Raw genomic sequence first — 23407 nt, 5'->3', positions numbered from 1 at the left:
TCCTCAGTCGAGAAGAAAAACAAAAACAAAACCAAAAAAAGTTATAGATCTAAGAAAGAACAACAAAGTAATAGTTGACACTGTGCCCTGAGAAGACATTTCTATGCTTTAAAGTATCTTATTACAGAAAGAACAACATGCAGTTTGTGAAAGCATTTAGTTTAGCAGAAATATTCATACTATGGTCCATAAAAAGATAAAAAAAAATCTAACACAACCATCTAAGAGTGAGCATATGTTGTAAAGGTAGACAACAGCAAGTTTTAGAAGGTTCTCAGCCTATTGTTCATCTAGAGAAGTTTATAACCACATTTTGTATGGGATACAGACACATCTACTTAGAGACTGTTAGTAATTTGAGTGTGAGGTGGAAAACTCAAAATCAGTGATAATGATATGTATGACCATGGTCTTCCTAAGCATGTGTGGGTGCAGTTATGAAGACATTAACCAGCATCAGTGAGCGAAGAGCACAGAGACATTTTCCATAATCAAATTACTGTTATCACTTCCATGCCTAAAGACACCAGGACAGAATTTGGGATTTAGTAGTGGTTCTTCAGAGTAAAGTAACCGATAGGGGGCACATCCATGTAGAGAAATGCATGGCAGGAATTGGCTCCCATGGCTTTCAAGACTGGCAGGGTGAATCAACAAAGTAGAGACCCACAAGATGCAACAGTAGGGTTCGTACACAAATACCCTTCATATGGACAAGAGAGAAAGGAAGTTTTATATCTCTTTTCTTATGCAAGGGAAGGAATAAAACTGATATCCTATTTTGAAGGTCATTGGGAAAAATATTTCTCTTATTGAGGTAACAATAAGAGAAATTTTTTTTCTTCTACTCTGGGTATAGGATAATTAGTGCAGGTATAGTGTTAGGGAAGACAGTATACTTAAACTATAGATTTAAATGTTAATCTCATTTTTAAAACATCCTCTAATACCTAATGGTAAGTTTGATCAAATCTACACATAACCCACAGCCCAGTCAAGTTAACACATGAAATCCTACCAGTAAAATGAACACTTTTTTTTCTGTTTAGAGATTGTTTGATCTCAGTCAAGCAAATGACAAAATCATGAACTTTAGTTCAACTAATAACAATAACAACAGCAAACAAGAATAATCACCACCAAGTCACATCTCATCTGTGAAGTTATTAAAAAAAAAAAAGTCTTTCCAGAGGCTGCCAAGTGAGGTCTTACTGTGCCCCAAAACCCCTGCATTCTCCCCAGAACATGGAGTTCCAGTGGTCACAGTGACTGGTCAAGATTAGTGATAACACACTACATCTAGCAATCACTCTCAGAACACTCCTCCATCAACCATGTCACCAATAGCAAAAACCTCTGCATTCAAAATCATACCCTTTATTGATTGTCTTTCCTAGTGTTTCTTCTTAGGGGCCAGTCCCAGAAACAGAGAAGAGAATAAAATATGAACATTTAAAATGTATTTTTAATTAGAGGGCTTTCATAATCCAAAGCTCTGTAAAACTTCTAGCGCCAGAGGTGCCCTGGTCCCCATTTAATCTTCATTTCCCCAGCTCTCATCAGCTGTGCATGCAGATGCTGAAATCTTGTTTGTTTATCATGGGGCCAAGAAGATTTATGGTTGGGCGCATATTGGGCTGCCTTCCCTGCTCTCTTGGCACAGCGCTTGTGCTACTCAGCACGGGGGACACTTAAACATGCTTAATGGGGAACTCAGTCCCACATGTTCCCTGTGGTTGTCATCTGGTTATTTTTTCAGCTTCTGCTTTGCTTGAAGTTAAGGTAATTACAAAGTTATTATTTGTCATTTCCATTATCTTTGGGGTCAGAAAGGCATCTGTTGAAAGTTAGCATCATCTGTCACTTTTGCCAGCCGGTGGTCAGCACCTGGGGGGACTTGAAAAATGAAGGCAGACACAGGTCCACACAGGTCATCAGTGTGTGTGCTTGACAGAGAGAGGAGGGGACGGGGAGGAAGAGGAAGAGGGGGAGTAAAAGGGAAGGGGAGAAGGATATCAGGAGGGAGGGAGAGTGGTTGGGACGAGGGGGAAGGGAGGGGAAAGGGAAGAGAGGGAGAGAGAGAACTCTTTAGTGAGAAGTTAGGGAAGAACTTGCTACATGGTTACTGTAATCTCTAAAGAACATGGAATGCTGCTGTCCATGCAAGACTCAACATTTTGGGACCACTCATATGAAGAACAGTAGTAAAGTCAGGGGAACTGTTGGCATTTCCCTCCTACTGGATCGGTCTCTTACCTGACAGGCTGCAGAGAGTTCTCTTTTTATAAGAGTGAAATTGAGAAAATGGTCTGGGTGTGAATTGCTTTCAGTTAATGAAGAGATATAAGTGAGGTAGAGGATCAGTATTGGCTTTTTGGGTCAACAAAAGCCTCTGTGCTTTTCAAATCCAATGTTCAAATGAACTTTCAGCTAAGGCTCAGGATCATCTTTTTATCCTTATTCTTTTCCATCAAAAATCAGCAGGAAACAATTTAGGCAGTGTTGGCTATGAAGTCTTTATCCTAAAATGTCAAATCTGCCCTATAGCCCAGAAGCAGATATGGGGCAGGGGAAACACATACGTAAATGGTCATGGATATGTTCGAATAAAACTTTATGCAATCAGCACCGAACCAGACTTGGTTCTCAGGACAAGGTTTGCTGATATCTGCTTCCACTGATGGGCAACTTCAAGCTTGACCAGAAACAAATCAGCAGTTGAGACTAAGAGAGACTTAAAGAGCCTTGAACTCATTGGCACAGGGGGAAATTTCCTAAACAGAACTCCAATGGCTCACACTCTAAGATCAAGAATTAATAAATAGGACCTGATGAAACTGGAAAGCTTCTGTAAGGCAAAGGACATAGTCAATAAAACAAATCAGCAACCTACAGATTGGGAAAAATTCTTCACTAACCCCATATCCCATAGAGGGCTAATATCTAATATATATATATATATATATATATATATATATATATATATATATATTCAATAAGCTAACCACTCGAAAGCCAAAGAACCCAATCCAAAAAAAAAAAAAAATGGGATATAGAACTAAACTGAGAATTCAAAACAAAGGAATCTCAAATGGCTGAGAAGCAACTAAAGAAATGTTCAAAGTCTTTAGTGATCAGAGAAATACAAATCAAAATGATCCTGAAATTTCACCTTCCATCAATCAGAATGGCTAAGATCAAAACAGGTGACAACACATGTTGGTGAGGATGTGAAGAAAGAGGAAAACTCTTTCATTGCTGGTGGGATTGCAAACTGGCACAATCACTCTGGGAAACAATCTGGAGGCTCCTCAGAAAACTGGAAATATATCTACCTGAAGACCCAGCAATACCACTTTTGGGAATATACCCAATAAGCCCCATCATGCCACAGGGACACATGCTCCACTATGTTCATAGCAGCCTTGCTTGTGATAGCCAGAAGTTAAAAACAACCCAGATGTTCTACAGCAGAAGAATGAATACAGAAAATGTGGTTCATTTACACAATGAAATACTATTCAGTTATTAAGAATGAGGACATCCTGAGTTTTGCAGGCAAATGGATGGAACTAGAAAATATCATCCTGAGTGACATAACTCAAACCCAAAAGAACATGCATGATATATAATCACTAAAAAAGTACAAACTACCCAAGATATGGTCCACAGAACTCAAAAACGTCAACAAGCTGAAGGGTCTAAGTAAGGATGCCTTAGTCCCACTTGGGAAGGAGAAAAAAGCAATCACATGGTGGGGGGAGAGATGGAGGGAAGGAAAGTTGACAGGGGCAGGGGGAGGGGGAAAGAGGGGAACATGATCTGATATTGGGTGAAAAGGACTGAAGCCCTGAGGGCCAACAGAAAGAATGAAAACAGGGAACCTTGGGAGTTCAGAGGTGGGAGGATCCTCCAGAATGCCCCAGAGACCTGGGAGGTGAAAGACTCTCAAGACTCAAAGGGAGGGACCTTAGTTGAAACACACTATAGTGAGGAGAGGGAACTTGTAGAGCCTACCCTCAGCAGGAAGACAGGACATCAAGTGAGGGGAAAAGTTTGCCATCCCACAGTCAAAACTCTGACCCATAATTGTTCACGGCTAAAAGAACTGCAGGGATGGAAATGAAGAGGAGCCTGAGGAAAAGAAGTTTCAGTGACAGGCTTAAAGTGGGATCCAGCTCAAGGGGACATCCCAAGTTCTCACACTATTACTGAGGCTATGGAGTGCTCATAAAAAGGAACCCATCATGAGTGCCCTGCAAAAGACCCATCAACCTGAAAGAGTCACACGCAGATATTTGCACCCAACGAATGGACAGAAGCTGTTGACCCCTGTGTTTGAATTAGGGAAAAGCTGGAAGAAGCTGAGCAGGAGGGCGACTCTGTAAGAGGACCAGCAGTTTCAGTTAACCTGGACCCCCGAGACCTCTAAAACACTAGACCACCAACTAGGCAGTATACACCTGCTGATATGAGGCCCCCAATACATATACAGCAGAGCACTGCTGCAGGGTCTGGGTTAAGTCAGAAGATGTACCTAACTCTTAAGAGACTGTAAGCCTTAGGGAATTTAGAGATCTGGTGGGGTGGGGATGAAAGGGTGGGGCCACCCTTATTGAGACAGGGATGTGGGGAGGAGGTATGGGATGTGGAACAGTCAGAGGGTGGACCAGGAGGGCAATAATCTGGAGTGTAAAAATAAATAAATAAATAAATAAATAAATAAATAAATAAATAAATAGTTAAAATAAAAGAGCCAAAGGGCAAGCCCCACTGTGTGGGTTGAAAGAAGTTTGATATTACTAAGGCCCAACTTCTCTCTGGATGACCTATTCCCTCATCATATATACTTAAAATGTTTATCTAGTCACACAGACCACACTTCCTTTTAGATGATCATTCTTAGTCCCAGTGGATACATCTACAACACACCTCCTTTGCCTAAGCCTCAGGGATATTTGCAGAAAAGGAGCCAAATGTCTGTGTGTATGAGAGAGGGGGGGGGGGGGAGAAGGGAGAGGGAGGGAGAGAGAGATAAATAAACCATGAATTTCAGATGGAGAAAGAAGAAAATATATATATATGATTAGAGACAGAAAAAAAAGAATGGAGAAATGAGGTAATTATATTTTAATTTCAAAATATTAAAAACTGAAATAAAGATGAAAAAGGTTATGACTCACCAATTCCACTTTGCTTTACATGCTCTGGGGAGATCATTTGTTTTCTGTTGCATTCTTAGAAGATAAAATCATGGCCGTGTTCAAAACCCTCCACACTGCTGCACTCATCTGCTCAGCAAATGACCAGTATCTGAATATTAACCATGGATAGAGCTGGGTCAGATCATCTGTGTGGGGTTTCTTAATGGCATGCTCTCCTGGAAGACAGAAGGTGATTCTCCTAATCCTCAAAGAGGGAAATGGAATCTTTGCAGATCAGTAAAGTTAGTCCAAATGTCAGATCAGAGGAAGATGATATGCCAAACCAAAGACCAGGGCTTAGCCTTCTGAGGGTTGAGCATTCACACAGGATTTAGAACATGGGGGACTGATGTTGAGTTCCATTTTACAAAAGCCTTTAACTTTCCTCAAAAGTTTATCTCAATTTGATGACTCTGGGGCCCTCATTCTCTATTTTGGATCTGTCCAACGAAGAGGTTCTTAAGTTAATATTAACAGGCACTCATTCCAACTTCATAAAAAAAATGTACGACAGCCAAAGAAGTTTCCGTAAACTTTATAAAAAGGAAGGCAAGAATGAAGAAAAGCATTAATATCTGCTAAAACTCCTCTACCTTTAGAATGTGGATCCTACTTGGCACCCCTAAAAAGTCAATCCCAAGATTCTTTCACTTCATTTTATAATAGAGAGCAGAGGGTTTGTAAGAACTGGAGTTGGATTCAGTGCTCATGATTCAAGTACCAACTAGTATGTGATGACTAATTTCATCTTTTATTATTTTTCTTTTAAGTATATGGTTGAAGATTTATGTTGACCTGCTGGAAATATCCCTTCAATGTCCTAATGAACATGTGCCATAAAAACTCAAGCATTCTTTCTGAAGGCTGTGGTTACTATAAAAGCATTGATAAATCTCCATTTGAGGTAGTGATTCTACAAAGGACATAAATGTTTTCAACTAAAATAAATCAGAAAAAAGAAAATGTGTATATTCTAGGAACTTAAAATCCTAGGGACTAAAAGCTCCTTAAAGGTAATGCCAGAAATGAGTTTTATTTAGTACAAAGCAATAAAAATGACCCACTATTAAAGATATTTAGATATAACTTGAAGTATATTCCCTCAGATAGTGATTCAGTACATTGTACGTAGAGAAGGATATTGATAAGCTATTGACATATAAGTAGAAATGTGGTTATTCTAACACTGAGTGAAAGGCTTTGCCCATATCAAACACAAGGTATTAGCTAGAGCTGACCACCAAAATTTGTAGGGATATTCAACATTAGTGTTAGTTATGACCTGCTATAAAAATTATCACCTTAAAATGAGAACTTCAAACAATAAAAAGGTAAAAGCATGCTGACATTTTAGAACTAACACAATTTATATAACCTTCAATCTTATATCAAATTCTGAAGAATTAGAACAGTTGGGAAATATGCTTTTAAGAATTTGTATTCAAAACACAATATATACTTCAGGAAACATGAGATGTTAGTTATCAAGTGTTTCTTCATTACTGGGAAGCTGATGTTACCTGCAGGTAGGAATAATCAAGGAAACGTTACCTCAGAGATGTTTCATCCTTTTTAGTGACTATATTACAAGAGCCTCCATGCAGGCACTGACTCAAGTTTTAATTTACAGCATTTATTGTCTAAAAGTGCAAAGAGAGTGATAGACTTGCATAGATAATTTAAAGATTTTTAACGCAGAATTTGCACTGATGTACAACTACAACATAATTGCTTTAAACAATCACACAACACAATGCTGCAAAATTCCAGTATTAACTCATATATATATATATATATATATATATATATATATATATATATAAATTGTTTGCTCAATGCTCATTGTCTTTATGCCATTGTTCTGGAGGCTAGAATGCTGGATAGCAAGTAGTAAAATATATTTTAGGACAGTGGTTTACCAACAAGAACTGGAATTACTCATTTTAAATGACCCATAATAGCCAGAATAATCTTAGTAATACCAGTTAATAAACACTGTTTAGTATCAATTTTTCAAATACATGAAATCTGTGAACTAGCCACTTATAGGTAAAAAAAAGAAGGGAAGAGCCAAACATGTTAACACTAGAATGAGCTACTGACTTGTAATCAAGCTATTGACCTATAAAATAAGACTCTGTCATCTGCATAAGATGATAAGTATACTCTTTTATTCTTCTGGGACTTTTAGGTTTGCAATGCTGTTTAATGCACTAATTTAATCAATAAATCATTCATGTCTTAAAGACAGTAAGAAAGTGTGTCACATGTCTCCTTGCCACAGGAACATTGTACATTATTATTTTATACATTTTCTGCATTTATCAATACACACTTAGGTATCCATGCCATGGATCTATTTGGCACGTCTACAATTGAAATGACAAGCAGAACTTGAAAGAGATTTATCTCTTTCAGACCATCCATATATATTCTGAGCATAATATTATATGACTAATATTTTATTTGTGAAACCTATCCCCTTATCCTCATTGAGGAATTAGCCTTTCATTGTTTCTATTTTTATTACTAAGATTAGTGGATTTTATTCTTGTCTTCTTCATGGCAAAGATGCAAAGTCTAACACTCAGACTAAGGCATAAAATTGTAGGATACTACAAATGTCTCTAGTGTAGAAAAAAAAGGTACATTTTTTCATTCATATGCCCAAGAAAGTCCTGATCATAAATCCTTAAATGTTAGAAGAGAGGCAGAGTGAGTTATTGGTCTGTAGAGACACAGACATCAGTGAAAATTCCATGGTTGGTTTTGACTAGATAATTCTGAATATTGAATGGATTCCCTCATGGCCTCTCTGCTTTGTAATACATAGAAAATTGGGTATTGACTATAATATATCCTCCATTAAAAAGAAACACAACTAGTTAGAAAGATCAGAAGTAAAAAACTGAACAATAGACACTCACAGTGTAATTCCAGCACTAGGAGGCTGAGGCGGGAGGACTGAAAGTTGAGGCCTGCTAGCTACATGGCAGAACCATGGCATTCAAATATAAGAATACAAATATCAATCACACACACACACACACATCGGTATTAAATTATATATAAATATACATCATATCATACACACACATACACAGACACACACACACACACACACACACACACACATATATATATATATTGTATACATCACCATTATTATATCCCAAAGTGTCAGCTACTGAGCAAGGGGGCACTTTTTGCATACCAGGGATATCTGCTGTCCCTTTGAGATACTGTTAATATATCTCTAATGATGATAAAGATGATAAAGTTGCTTTTTTTGTCACTCTATTTTATATTTCTTCCCAACTAAAACACTTTGAAGACACTTACAATGAGCAAAGATTTCCATATCACTCGGACTCCCTTGTCAAGGTAACCTGGAGCACACTTTCTTAAGTTTCAGGTCACAAGTCAGCAAGGGATCATGGAACTGAATGTGGGAGCAACAATAACACTGGCAACAGTGACAGATTTTAAAACCTGCCCAAGCAATAGGCAAAAACATAGACATATAAATAAAAAAAAAGGCAAAAAGTCAGACATATAAATGGCTAATCTGATGGTGCTCACCTGTGCTGCATCACGTGATGTCACTGCATCCTTGTTTCTGCACGCGTACCTGCATTTTCCCTTGGCAATGTCCTTTTAATAATGCACATTAAGTTATGCACTGCCAGGATTTTACTGTACCTTCAAATCTTTCTGCTTTTCTAGAAATGCAAAAACTTCATCATGGAAAACAAATATCCAGATTTTCCTTCTGCCTAGCTTCAGCATGTATCATCAGTATATCTTTGGATTATATTGTATTAAAATGTTAGATTCAAAGCTGTCACCAGTGACTTGTTTTGAGATCCATAAATGGCCATTCACTGAATTTTGGGTTAGCATTTGGATGGAATTTCCTACAATTTCCAAAATGTTTCTACACATACTAAACTTGTGTTTTAATACTTGCTTATGTATAACAGCATTCTGAGCACTGATGATTATAATATGAAATATCAACCAACAGCTATGAATACTGAAGACACTCTTAAACAAAGATTCAATTATTTATGTAAAAATAAGCATATCTTATTAGTATGAAAACTTACATTAAAATTTAATAAATGGCAAAATTATGTATATACTAAAGAGTTGTTTTCAAATAAATTTCTTTATAACTTGTTATCTATAAATGTTTGGTTTGTGTACCTTTATACATACTGGGGCATAGGTTTTCTCCACTACAAAGAGAGTAGAAATTGTTTAAATAAAAAGCCCTGGACTAGAGTAAATTTTGGTCATTATAATACTAATTTTCTCAGCATGGATGCATCTCCATTTGCTTTTTTTGTTTCTTAATATATGATTTATGCTCTTGATAGAGCATGTTCATAAATGCATAGTTGAACTTGAATATTGTCAAGAACATGCCCAATATGCAAGGGATAGTGACACACATCTTTAATCCCAGAACTTTAAGTCAAAAGACAGTGGACTCTGTGAGTTTGAAGCCAGTCTGATCTTATGAAGAAAGTTCCAGGTCATCCATGGGCTACATAGTAAAACTGTGTCTCAAACGAATAGAAGGAGGAGGAGGAGAAGGAGGAGAAAGAGTAGGGGGAGGGGGAGGAGGAATAGAAGGAAAGGAGGAGAAGTGAATTCATAGCTACCTGTATTTTGCTTTATGAATATGTTTAAGCTACACAATAAAAAACCTCTACTTTCCCTGTATAAAAGGGTCACCAGTTTTCATGTAATTAGTGCCCCTCCAATTTTCTGAAAGTAATAAACTTCTGATTTCTTTATTTTTGGGTTTTGCTCATTAGTTTTGTACCCACTAATGGAGGAAAGAAACAGTACTATAACTTGTCACATATTGGCCCTCACACACTGACAAAGGGAAATTTCAATACACCACTCTCACCAATAGGTCATCCAGACAAAAACTAACCAGAGAAATGCTGGAGGTAAAACATTTTACAAACCAAGTAGACTTAATAGATATTTACAGAACAGTTCACCAAAGTACAAACAATGTACCTTCCTCTCTGCATATAATGAAACTTACTCCAAAATTGACCACATATTAAGAAACAAAGCAAGTTTTAACAGGATAACTGAAATATCTCCCTGCATTCTATCAGACCACCCCACACTGAAGCTGGATATCAACAATAATAGAAAGATCACAAGATTCCCTATTAAACAAAAACTAGATCAAGAAAAATATAATGAAACTAAAACCTTTCTAAAATTGATCAAAAATGAATATATAACACATCCAAATTATGGGATACCAGTTCTAAGGGGAAAGTTAAACAGACAAACAAACAAACGAAAGAGCTGGAACCATTTCATACTTAGTGACATAACATCACACCTGCAAGCTGTAGGATAAAAAAAGAAAAATATGTTGAGGCCTGAGAGTTGCTCCACAAAGCACATAAACATCCATCTCACTCAGACCGGGATTTATTGAACTCACACTCTAATACTGATCAGATCAGGGACAAAGCTCAGAATTATCTGAACTATAACATCAAACTTTTTTCAGGGCAGGTTTATAAAAAAAAATAAACAGCACAGAAAACACAGTGAACTCATAAGCAGGTGCAGGAAGTGCTGCCTAGTGGTCAGCTCTGACCCAAGCTATTTTAGTCATAACAGTTTATACTAACCTTTAATATGATGGGTCTTACTTAAAGCTTTGTAGAATTTCTTAACATCAATGACATAATATTATGTCAAACATAATAGGGGATGTGGTCACCATGACCCTTCTCTGAGACAAGTCATTTTTCAGTGTCAATTTTTCAGTGTCAATGTAATGGCAGGCATATTACAACAAGAATGTGAAATAACTGGCAGGCATGGAATCAATGGCTACAAGGAGTGCCGGAGGTTTGAGGGACTGGGAGACCTCAAAAGAAATCACATGGAAAAGGGGTAGATGACAAGACATAATCAAACATAGGCCTGAAATCGATAAAATAGAAACAAAAAGAACAATAAAAAGAATCAATGAAACAAAGGGTTGATTCTTTGAGAAGATTCATAAGATCAACACACCCTTATACATATTAACTAAAAAGCAGAGAAAAGCTATCCAAACTAACCAAGTCTGAAATGAAAACAGGAACATAACAACAGACAGGGAGGTAATCCAAAGAATCAAAAGGACATACCTTAAAAATCTGTACTCCACAAAACTGGGAAAAAAAATAGACAATTTTCTCAATTAGTACCATTGTCAAAGTTAAATCGAGACCAGATAAACTATTTGAACAAAAATTATAATATAACCCTTAGTGAAATAGAAGTAGTCATTAAAATCTCACAACAACAACAACAACAAATTCTGGTGCCAGATAGTTTTAGGGTAGAATTCTATAAAATTTGCCAAGAAGAGTTAACATCAATACTCCTCAATTTTTTTCCACAAAATAGAAAGAGAAGAAATACTGCCTAATTCATTTTATGAGACTAGTTACCCTGACACACCTAAACCACATAGAGATCCAACAAAAAAGAGAATTATAGACAAATTTTCTGCCTGAACATAGATACTATAGCTATATTCAATAAAAGAATCATAAACAAAATCCAGAACATATCAAAAAGATCATTCACCATGATTAAATAGGCTTCTTCCCCAGAGATGCAGAGATGGTCCCATAAATGAAAATCTATCAATATAATTTACCATATGAACAAACTGAAAGGAAAAAAGCCATGATCATCTCATTACAAATGAGACTTTGTTAAGTCCCTTAACAAAATCCAACAACCTTTCATGAACCATGTCCAGGATATATTAAGAATACAAGAGACATACCTAAGCATAATTAATCTTGTAGAAACTACAAGAGTATATGTTCTTCAGTTGGAGGCTCAGTCTCTGGGAGCTCCAAGGGGTCCAAGTTAGTTCTTTCTAAACTGTGGCTTACTAATTCAACTGTCTGGCTCACACTCCTCTCCAGGCTGACTGATTCAAAGGGGCTTCTGTCAGTCTCTCCTGAATTGCTCTGCTCTGCTTGGTCCCGTACTAACTCTGGCAATATGTTTTAATCTTCTTTCTCCTTCTTATTTTCTTACTTACTCTATCTTCATCTGATTCTAGCTTGTTCTCTCTCTGCAACTTGCTCTATAATTGTGCTGGTGTGTGTGTCCCCTCTGTCTCTGTCTCTGTCTCTGTCTCTCTCTCTCTCTGTCTCTCTCTCTCTCTCTCTCTCTCTCTCTGTATGTGTGTGTGTGTGTCCCCTCTGTCTCTGTCTCTCTGTGTGTGTAATGTGTGTGTATGTATGTTCCCTCTGTCTCTGTCTCTTTCTCTCTCTCTCTCTCTCTCTCTCTCTCTCTCTCTCTCTCTCTCTCTGTGTGTGTGTGTGTGTGTGATTGCGTGTGCTGCTCCCTTAAGTTGTCTCTCTCTTTTCTCTCTTGTGAGAATTGAACATACACTATTCTGTCAGATCTTTCTCTGACTCATCACTTTGTCTCTCAATTAGACATCACTTTCCAACATGGCTGTTTTCTTCTACAAACTATTTTCATTGTTTGAGAATAAAGTCATGTGCCTCCCTACTGCTGGGATTAAAAGTTTGTGCTAGGACCTCACGAAACTGAAAAACTTCTGCCTAGCAAAGGTCACTGTCTTTTGCACAAAGCAGTAGCATACAGAACAGTAAAAGATTTTTTAACAACTATACATCTGATAGAGGGCTAATATCCCAAATATATAAAGAACTCCAAAAACTAGATATGAGGAAAACAAAGAGCCCAATTTAATAATGAGGTACATGTCTTAAAACAATTTTCAAAAGTGAAGATTTGAATGGCTGAGAACTTCTTAAAGAGATGTTCAACATTGCTAGTCATCAGGGACATGCAAATCAAAAATACTTTGAGATTTCATCTTACACCTGTCAGAATGACTAAGATCAATAAAACAAGTGTTAGCTCATGCTGGGGAGGATGTGGAGCAAAAAGAGCCCTTATTCGTCTCTCAGAGGAGTGAAAACTTGTACAGGCATTATGGAAATTAGTAGAGTAACAGCTCATTTCAATGTCTATCTGGGTCTATTCTACTCTATTGCATGCTTAGCTAAACTGGCTGCTCCCCAAGCATGTTGCCAAGAGAATGAGAGGATCTGTCAAGGGCTTTGTGAGATGTAATCTCTTTACATGTGTGGCCATTGTTGAAATTTTTTATCACATGGTTGGCAACAGACTAAACTTCTAAGCAGCGGCTGTGCTTGGCACTTACTTCTGACACCACTACGCTGCCCAGTATGCCAGGGCCTCTTAGAACTAGGAGATAAGAAGACAAAAGAATAAAATATATAGAATTTCTCAGATGATTTCATTATTATGATGGAAAAACAATAAATGTAAGTCACATATTTGTTTATTTGTTTGCTTTTACCTCTGAGAGAGTTTTCATGGCCACATTTTTGTTTGTTTTAGTTAACACTTTGCATTTATTAAATTTTACTATGCCCTCTCAGAATTGATAACAAAAGGAATATGACTAGCTAAAATTTAGGAACACATACTTCCTATTCTTTATATGAGAAGTATAAAACCTTTGACTCTGTCATTCAAAAGTCCTAGTTTGAGGCTTTTTAATTTTTTAAACTTTATTGTGTTATATGTTTCTACAGTTACTAGGAAACTTTCTAATGCTAGTATTCTGTTATGTTCTGGACTCTTGGAAACCAATCACAAAAGAAGTCAGTAGAACTATATTGTATAGTTGTCCACAATAAGCAATCTTAGACTTAAACCAACCACCCAACATTGTTTTCTGCACCTACTGCCCCTGGGATGGACTCCAACATAAGAGAGACACCTGCACCAACCTAAGAAACTATTTGGAATAAGACTTCCATTTTGAGTAGTGATCTAGTAAAGTTTAAGTTCCCAAGACCTCCCTGGGAACTGACATCCTACTTGGCAAAAAGAGCCATGTACATAATTAACTTACATCTTGTTGGCAACTTAAGACATGAATGTTAGACAAGTTCCATTCTGGTAGTCTCATCATGAATGCATGAATATTACACAAGGCAAGTCCCTGCCACCATTGAATACCCCAACCAATGGAAGCAGGATAAATGTATGACAAAGTCATGTTCCTAAGGAAATGCCCTATCCCTAAATCCTGATTGGTGAAAATAACTTGCACAGATGTTTGTGCATTTTAGGCTTAAAATCTTAACTTGGTGTCATGGTTTAGTTTCTGAATCTGGACTATGGCCCTGGTCAAACAGTCTTGGGTTTTAAGCTTAATAAACTATTCCTGTCTGACTTAGATAGGTGTTCTTGTGGTTTGTGAGGAGCTTCCTGAACCCCAATGACTATTAAGATTCTTAGTGGCAAATTTTGATCTTGTGATCCACCTTGCAAATATTAAAGCATAGTGAAATTGTACTAAATACCAGTACTCAAAGTGAAGATTTTTAATTTTTTTTTATGTATATGGGTATCTTGACTGCATATATGTCTGTATAGCACATTCTTATCTGAAGGCCCTAGGAGCTAGAGAGTGCACTGGATTCTTTGAAAATGGAATTACAAATAACTGTTACAGACCAGAAATTGGGAACCAAAATTGCGTTCTCTGGAAAAGTATCATGTCATATTGCTGAGAAATCTCTCTAGTTCTAAGAATATCTCTCTCTCTCTCTCTCTCTCTCTCTCTTCTCTCTCTCTCTTTTCTCTCTCTCCCCTTCCCTCCCCCTCCGCCTTTCTCTATTTTTCTCTCCACTTCTCAAATTTTAGAACCCACTGTTACATGTTGTATTCAAATTAAACCCTCTCCTAGAAGGAGAAAGACAGCTCTTTTTATGCAGGAAGCTAAGGAAATTCACAAGACTTGGGAAACATGGACATTCACATCATTCACAAGACCCTGCCCCAAGGTTACATAAGTAGTAAGCAATTGCAGAGAGATCAATCATGTCTCACTTTAATATTCCTATTATAACTCTAATGTTTGAAATGGTGATAATCAAAACAAAGAAAGAACTAAAATAATTGCTTCCACAAACACAGCTTTTACGGACTGAATTTTCTTTGTTTTTTCTGCTTGAAGCCTACTTTGCATGAGGTGTCTCATGTGATCTTCGTTAAGTGGTTTGGGTTAGCCAAAAAAATTAAGGCATTGTGGAGGAGCTTTAATGATGAACTTCTGTTTACTCTGAATAACAGTTATGAGAGATTGTCCTTAGTAGTGGCACACTTCTTCATTTTACTATTAATAAAACAGAGACCCAGAAAAGATCAAATGGGTCAAGGCTCGTGCCTATTGGACTCTCCAGGGGATGTTGCCTGCATGCATTAATGCATCTGCTTAGTTCTGGTGGTTCTAACTATATAACCTTTCTTGTTACTGGGGCCCCTGATTTGATGCCACTATTTTAAAACATCTTATAAATAGTACATTATGATTTAAGACTAATATTCTTAATGGAGTCTTTCAATAGCATAAATAGCTGCGTTTGACAATAGGAACCTCATGTTCTCTTAAATTCAAATACCCTGTGCAGAATAATAATGTGCCCAAACTATATTATTGTTCTGGTCTCTAGGATACCTACATTCCATGTAGATCTAGTCTGAGCCTTGAGAAACAGCTATGTCTTCCATAAGTGAAGGAGCAGGGACTAGAGGGAAATCTTTTAGGTAGGTCCACACCAAAATCTTATTTTTAATAGAGTGAGTCCTGTCCACATTTTCTATACATCTTTCTACATCTTGTTTTTTGAAGTTCAATATCTTTGCCTCAACTTCAAAGACAGACTTTAAGATACAGTGTTAATTAGTGACAGAGCATTTACTCAATATATATAAGGTCCTGATTGTCAATTCAGAGCACTCATAATGGGGAGGGAGAGAGAGGGGGAAGGAGAAAGGGAAGGAAGGAGGAAGCGAGGGAGGGAGGGAGGGAGAGAGGGAAAGACAGAGACACACACATACATACACACACAGACAGAGACAGAGACAGAGACAGTGAGAGAGAGAGAGAGAGAGAGAGAGAGAGAGAGAGAGAGAGAGAGAGAGAGAGCAAACTTTGAAGGTATAAGGTCAGATTACAGAAAGTGTTGGTCCTTTGACAAGCCTGTTTTCTAAAAGGATATCATCAAATTGTGCAGATTGAAACTAAAGTGATTCAAAAATTAAAGGATCTTAAAAGCAAAGACTCCAGGGAATTTCATTCCAGCTATTCTTTCAAGTGCATGACTCAGTTAACTCAGAGAGCTGTTAGTCTATTGATTCTCTATGTGTTTCCCACCTCAAACTGAGAACGTGGTTAGAGACAATGACCTTTCCTTTATGGTCCGGGACTATATGAAGTTAGGAATATAAATGCAGTTTCAATTTCCTTCTAGAGCTCTCATATCAGCAGTTAAATGTCATTTGTTGAAGTTCATAGAAAATACATAAAGCCAAGAACTTTTGAGATCTATATTAATCTCCTCAATTCTCATTTGCATGTAGTAAAGCTATAAGCGTTGAGAGGTAATGGAACTCAATTATATGAGAAAGATACACTGATTTTAACTTCATAATATCATGCTTCTAATTACCCAGAATGCTTTTGTTCTTTTCCAGAGATCACATTGCATAAGGTTACTGTGATATGGACAAGTAAATGCTATCTAAACAGTACTAAGTTAATATTAGAGCCAGCAAACACTTTTACAGTTGATTAACAATTTTGCCATTGCTGGTGGCTCTGTCAGGATACACTGTGGCCCAATGAGTGTAATGAGTTGGGTTATTTTGTTCCTTTTAAGTGAAATAAAGATTAGAAAACATTGGTTTACATGGCAGGGTAGCTTCTATATAAGAAGCAGCAAAATAAAGCCATAATTGGTATAAAATTTGAGCTTATCACCCACTTTGTAAAATATAGAATAAAATAAAGCACAAATGTCATCTACAATGAACTTCCTGACAGTAAAGCATCACAACTGATGACCACAGTGCAGGAATAAAGAAATAATAATATCTGCATCATCTCTATGATGATAAATAAATGCTCAATATTTCTATAGTGAATACAATGATTGGAATTCTAATTTTGCTAATTACAAATTGGTATTTTCTTTCCTTTGAACTCTTTACACTATAATGATGGACTGGGTATTGGGACTATCTTGTACCTCACTGGTACAAATAGGCATAATTATGCTCTAATTGTATCTTGAGAGAAAAGTTTTATTTTAACAGTAAGGGTGATATGTAGGAGGAGCTAAGGAAGGAGGAGTACTGAGAGGAAGAGAAGGAGTAAGGAGAGAAGGAGAAGAAGGAGAAGAAGAAAAGGAGAAGCTAGGAGATGAGAGAGAGAGAAAGAGGGGAAGAGGACATGGAGGCAGATGTTCACGTGTCTCCACCAGTCAAAGATAGTTGATATATCTAGGTTGGGTATTGGGTTACACTTCTGACTGAGCATTACCAAAATTACAAAGCCTTTGATTAACATGCTAAAAAATTGTATAAAAGCAAAAAGAAAAGGGGGGCATGGGATAGGGGTTTTCTAGGGAGGGGAAATGGGGAATGAGGATGGCATCTGAAATATAAATAAAATATCCAATAAAAAAAAAACAAAAAGAAAAAAGAAAATTTCACATAAGAATAAAATATTTGGGTTTTATTCCATTTTTTTTAGGCATGATGGGGTACATATTTTAAAGATTTTGTGTGAGTTTAAAGCTAAGTGTACACATTAAGTATTTTAGTTAATATAATTATTGTATATAACAACCACTGGAAAGTCTAGAAGCAAATATCCTTCAAATTTCCCTGCTTAAAGGAAAGTCTGACATTAGCTTTTGCTTTGACTTAAGCTCAGCCATGAGCTGGCTTAGTTCCACCACACTTGGTTGATGACTTAGCCATGGTATAAGAGATCTCCTGTAATGTATTAAGAGATGGGTAGAAGAAATTAAGGCTGTAAACTAGCTGAGAACTATTGTTGTCCTAAGTCAACAGAATACACGAGGAATATGCTGTGATGCTCAATTAAGAGATGTGACTGAACAGCATCGCATGAATTGATAATTAACAAAAAACTTTCTGAGATGACTCTTTCACAGGATGACTTGTGGAAGTATCATTCATTCTTTAACCAAAACTGGGGCAGGTGTTAGGGTGAAATTCACAAACACGTAGAAACATCTGCTGTGTCCCTTCTTCCTGTCTGAGCGCAACAGGTATGGGAGCCCAGCAGGAAGATGGACAAGCATATCTGTAAGCACATGCCTCATGCACATTTGCGAAAGAAAGATTAAAAAATATAGTATGCAATTTCAGAAGAGCATTGCAAAGGCTGGATATCCTCTTCCCAGAGGGATAAATAGGCACAAATACTGGTGTCATTTGTGAAAATATTTTTGTCCTGAGGAGTAGAACTCTTTTCATAACTGAGAATATTAGAAGATGATCAAGTCAGACCTGGTTATCATTAAGAAAAACCACTTTTCAAGAAAAGAATGGTTGGAGATTACCAGCACAAGTTGCTGTGACATGGGTGGCAAACTGCTGTTCTTGTTTTTGCCTCAATGTGTTGTTACTCAATCACTATTGAACAAACTCCAGATCTAGCTGTTCTCATTTATTGGGTAGAAGATTTACATACCATTCTTTGTTTGTAGTATTAATTTATTGAGAAAAAACTCATTTATTTCCTAAGAGTTTTAGTTAAATTTCAGTTCAATGCCTATTAGAAATTTTAGATTCCTATCAGTAGGCTCTGAAGTGTTAAAGATTTATTATGCAGCAATAGCAAACCCAAACTCAAACAAAATGGCTCACTAGTAAACCATATTATAAATTAGTAGTTTTAACTGGGTGTTTTCTCTATGTAATTTTACAATACTATAGAACTATAGTGAATATTTTGAAATAAAGCTATAATTTAATTTTCCTTCAGCCATTACACATTTCTTCACCAAGCAAACTCAGTAAACTAAATCTACTTCACAACTTCCTTTCTTCTTCAAGAACATAAACCTGAATCTTCTCACAAGTAATTATCTTCCTACTTTTTATATCCATAATGAACAAAGTGACTATGAATTGACATTGGTTAGTGAAGAAGTAAATGCTAGGTTCAAAGGCATTTTTTTAAAGCAGCTAAGCCAGGTATGATGGCGAATGCCTGTAATCCTGGCCTTTGGTAGGTAGAGGAAAAAGAAACTCAGGAGTTTAAGACCAGCTTTAGCTACAAAAGGGTTCTGAAGGCAGACTTGGATCTATGATACCCAGCCTCAAAACAAATAAAACAAAACAGAAAGTAATCAAATGCTACTGCTTGTATACACTTTAAAGACTCAATCCTTGCATCTCATCCATGGTAGTTTGGCAAGAAGTGGAATCTGTCATCACACATTATAATTGCCCAGACTTGTCAATAGTCCCCTTGCTGTTATTCTGTGAGGTCTACAGAACTTTGCTCTTTAAAGGCTGTTGCCTAAGGACAAACTTTTGGGGCATAGAAAAGAGAGAATAACTAACATATCTGGGCATTAAATATCAAGAGCCTTTCTTATGTTTCAATGTGGATACTGTGGATACATTCTATTGATTTTAGAGAAAATTCATCTGCTAATAATTAAGGCAAATTTAGCCTAAATGTTTTTGCTCTTAAGAAATTGAGGAAAACATTGAAATAGAGGCTAATGTTCTCTATGTCCTTACTAAAGCTGAAGGAAGACCATTTAAAAATATTCTCCTGTCCATTTAAGAGTAGATAGTTAACCCAGGACAATAACTGCTAGAAAGAGGTGTGCTAGTTGCAGAGAACAAAACAGCAAGGCATGGACAGTGGAACCAAGATCGGATGAAATTAGACAAAATGTTGCTATCATAGTCTCATTTCTGTTGTCTGATAAAAACACTCTAAGATAAAGCAACAAAGGAGAGTTAGGGACTCTTTCCTGGTCATGGTTCTGGTGGCCATCTGTCATCACAGAAAAGTCACAGTGGCAGGAGTTTAAACTGGAGACCTCACGTTCACATTTAAGAGAAGGGAAGATATAAGAACTCAAATGGCTGCACAAGACACTCTGAGCCTTAGAGTCTGGATTGCCTGCCTGACCATTCTGAGATTGGAGCTTCTGAGAGCAGTGTCCAAAGCAACATCTGCATACCTAAAAGTCATGATGAGCTTCACAGCCCCACCAACACTCCAGCAGCTGGCAAAAAAGAAGCCTGCTTAAAGATGAAGCCTTGGCCATCTTTGCTCTGGAGGACCTGCCCTTGCATTTCTTCCCACCACTCTTCAAGGATGCATTTACCAGCAAACAACCTAACATCCTGAGGCAGATGGTGGCAGCATGGCCCTTCTCCTGCCTTCCTTTAAGAGCCCTGATGAAGACTCTTAACCTGGAATCCTTGAAAGCTGTGCTAGATGGCCTTGTTTTGCTGATGGCACAAAAGGATCGACCCAGGAGGTGCAAACTACAAGTGCTTGATGTATGAGATGCCCACCATGACTTCTGGGCTGGAATACAGCATATGGACTGCTCTCCAGGTGTCATTGGCACCAACCAAGCTTTGGGAAATTATCCCACTCTAGGCAAGAAACAGCCCATGACTGTATTGATGAATTATTTCCTCATGTACCACCATTCTTCTAATTATCTAAAGTATTTTTATTGGTGGGCCAAGCAGAGGAAAGATGTGATATAGGTGATCTGTAAGACGTTAGAGTTTCAGGACTTTCCTACCTATGACCCAAAGGATGTTTTGGAGGTTTTTGATATAGACTCAATCCAGGAATTGGAAATAAGGACATGGTGGGACATTCACACCCTAGCACTGCTAGCCCCTGGCCTGGGCCAGATGAAAAACCTCCAGAAACTCATTTTCCAGAAATTCTACGAACCTTTGCATTTGCCTCGGGACCAAGAGATGGAAGCTTGTTGTTTTACAGAGATCTCTTCCCAGTTCTCCAAACTGAATAATCTCCAACATCTCTTTTTGAATGATGTCTACTTCCTGGATGTTCGCCTGGACCAAGTGCTTAGGTGCTTGGAGAGTCCATTAGAGACCCTTGCTATCACTCACTGCTTGCTGTCACAATCAGATATAAACTGTCTGTCCCAGTGTCCAAGCATCCAGAAGCTCAAACACCTGGATCTGAGTGGTGTCACCTTAGTACATTTAAATAATGCATTTCTAGGAAGCCTGCTACAAAGACTGTCGGCCACTTTGCAGACATTAAAATTGAAGTTCTGTATGATCATGGACTTGCAAATCAGTGCCCTCCTGCCTGCGCTGAGCCAGTGTTCCCAGGTCACTGAAGTCAATTTTGTGAAGAACTTATTGTCCATGGGCAGCCTGAAGAAGCTACTGCAGCATACTGCCAACCTCACACAGCTGACCATGGAGAAGTACCCTGCCCCTGATGAAGTCTATGATGACATGGGCCTTGTTATTCCAGACAGATTTTGTTCTGAGCTTATGGACACTCTCCAGGATAGAAGGCAGCCAAAACAGGTCCACATTGTAAGTAATATGTTTAGATTGTCAGAAATTCTTTATCTATAATTTGGAGGCCAGGCTATGTTCTTGTTGGGAATTTATAAAGTGAGGTCATTGCTGGGCTCTGATAAATGGAAGGCAGGACGCAAGTGATTGATTAGAGGCATTGGCCATGTGCATTCAACCACTTCTGGATGGACTTTGGAAAGATAATTATTTCATTTCATTTTAATTCCAATCAAATTCTTCAGATTTAAAATACCTGTGTTGACATGGAGAACCATAAGCTTATTTTCAGTCTTATGTCTATAGGAAAAACACACCATTGGAGAGCAGCAATATAAGAAAGTTGTATGGCTTCCCTCCCAGCACTTTCATAATATGAGGGACCTTAGAGGAAGTGAAGAAGATAGAGAGGACATTACAAAGAGCATAATGGACTTGAACAGGAGGACTCTGTGTCATTCTGCCTCTGGATTCTGCCTCCTTGTGGCTGTCCTCTTACATACTCTTCTGCAGTGTGTGGACATATTTTTATGAAATATAAGTCTGACTAAACCCAGAAGTCTCTTTGTATTAGACTGTTATGACTTTTAATCTGTCTCTCTTTCTTGGGTAGGTCCTGCAGTCTGATTTGATCTTCTCCCAGAACCATTCATAGTGTAACTTGTCATAGATTGCAGTAAATCAGTTCTGAATAAGAAAAAAAAAAAAGAGAGAAGGGAAATATTAGCTTGCTTGCTTTTCCCTGCTCAGGAAACAGTGCTGTCCAGTATGTGCTAGGTTTTCTCATGTCAGCTAACAATTAAGATAATCCCTCACAGACATGCTCATAGGCCAACTTGATTTAGCTCCTTCTTCACTAGGACTTTCTTCCCAGGTGATTTGCGTTGTCTCCAGTTAATAATAAAGTTAATTATCACAAAAAATGATTCAGTATAACTTTTAGAAAGAATCTCACATCAGAAGGAAAAAATGTAATACAGAAAGCTGCTACAATTAGAAGTTGGGATTGAAAAAATAAACATAACATTAGGGGAAAACTAAAGATTCAAAAAACCTGGAGTTTGTTTAAGCACAGGTGATAGTTTCTATTTTGACAACACTTCATAGCAATATAAATGGGGAAATTGAAATAGGGTGAGTGAATAATGGAATTTCTGTAATTCCTTGACATTTTTAAAAATCAAATCCCAAATGATTGCAGGTAAAAGATTGCCCCCATATTATTTCAAATAAAAACGACATTTAAGAAATAATCCCTAAGAAGATGGTGCAACTCCTTCAATGTTGACACTTCCCATGGGCACTGTGAAAAAAAATCTTACAAAATATGCTGCTGATGCTATGAGAATCCTTTGATCCTCTAATGGTTGATCCAGGAATGAGCTCTTCATTTTTGTGAGAGTGAATCAACCACCTGGTTTTATTCTAGTGCTGCTTACAAAAAGAGTAACAATGCAGGGGAGATGGCCAACATCTAGAATGTTTGCAGAGGACTGTGTCTTAGAAGCTGGATATCTTCATAATAATCTTCTAGTCAGTGGATCAGAAATGGTGACACAGAGGAAATGAACCTACTTGAATCCCAACATCAAGGTTATCGCTCATCCTGATAGTGTTGAAATGAACTTAGAAAAGCAGCTGATCCAAGATATGCACTGCCCTATACCGTGTGCATAGTTTCTCTGACCACTAAACAGAACAGGGAACAC

The 23407-nt window shown here is 37.5% G+C and overlaps 1 pseudogene; it reads left to right on the top strand.

Annotated features, from left to right (window-relative positions):
- Positions 1 to 20368: 20368 nt before the first annotated feature.
- LOC117721724 (PRAME family member 12 pseudogene) lies at positions 20369 to 21801 on the top strand (annotated as a pseudogene).
- The last annotated feature ends 1606 nt before the right edge of the window (positions 21802 to 23407 follow it).

This window comes from Arvicanthis niloticus, chromosome 16, assembly GCF_011762505.2.
Source record: "Arvicanthis niloticus isolate mArvNil1 chromosome 16, mArvNil1.pat.X, whole genome shotgun sequence".
In the NCBI taxonomy this organism is placed as follows: Eukaryota; Metazoa; Chordata; class Mammalia; order Rodentia; family Muridae; genus Arvicanthis; species Arvicanthis niloticus.
The sequence above is the reverse complement of the archived record's forward strand: the minus strand, read 5'-3'. Positions and strand labels throughout refer to the sequence as shown.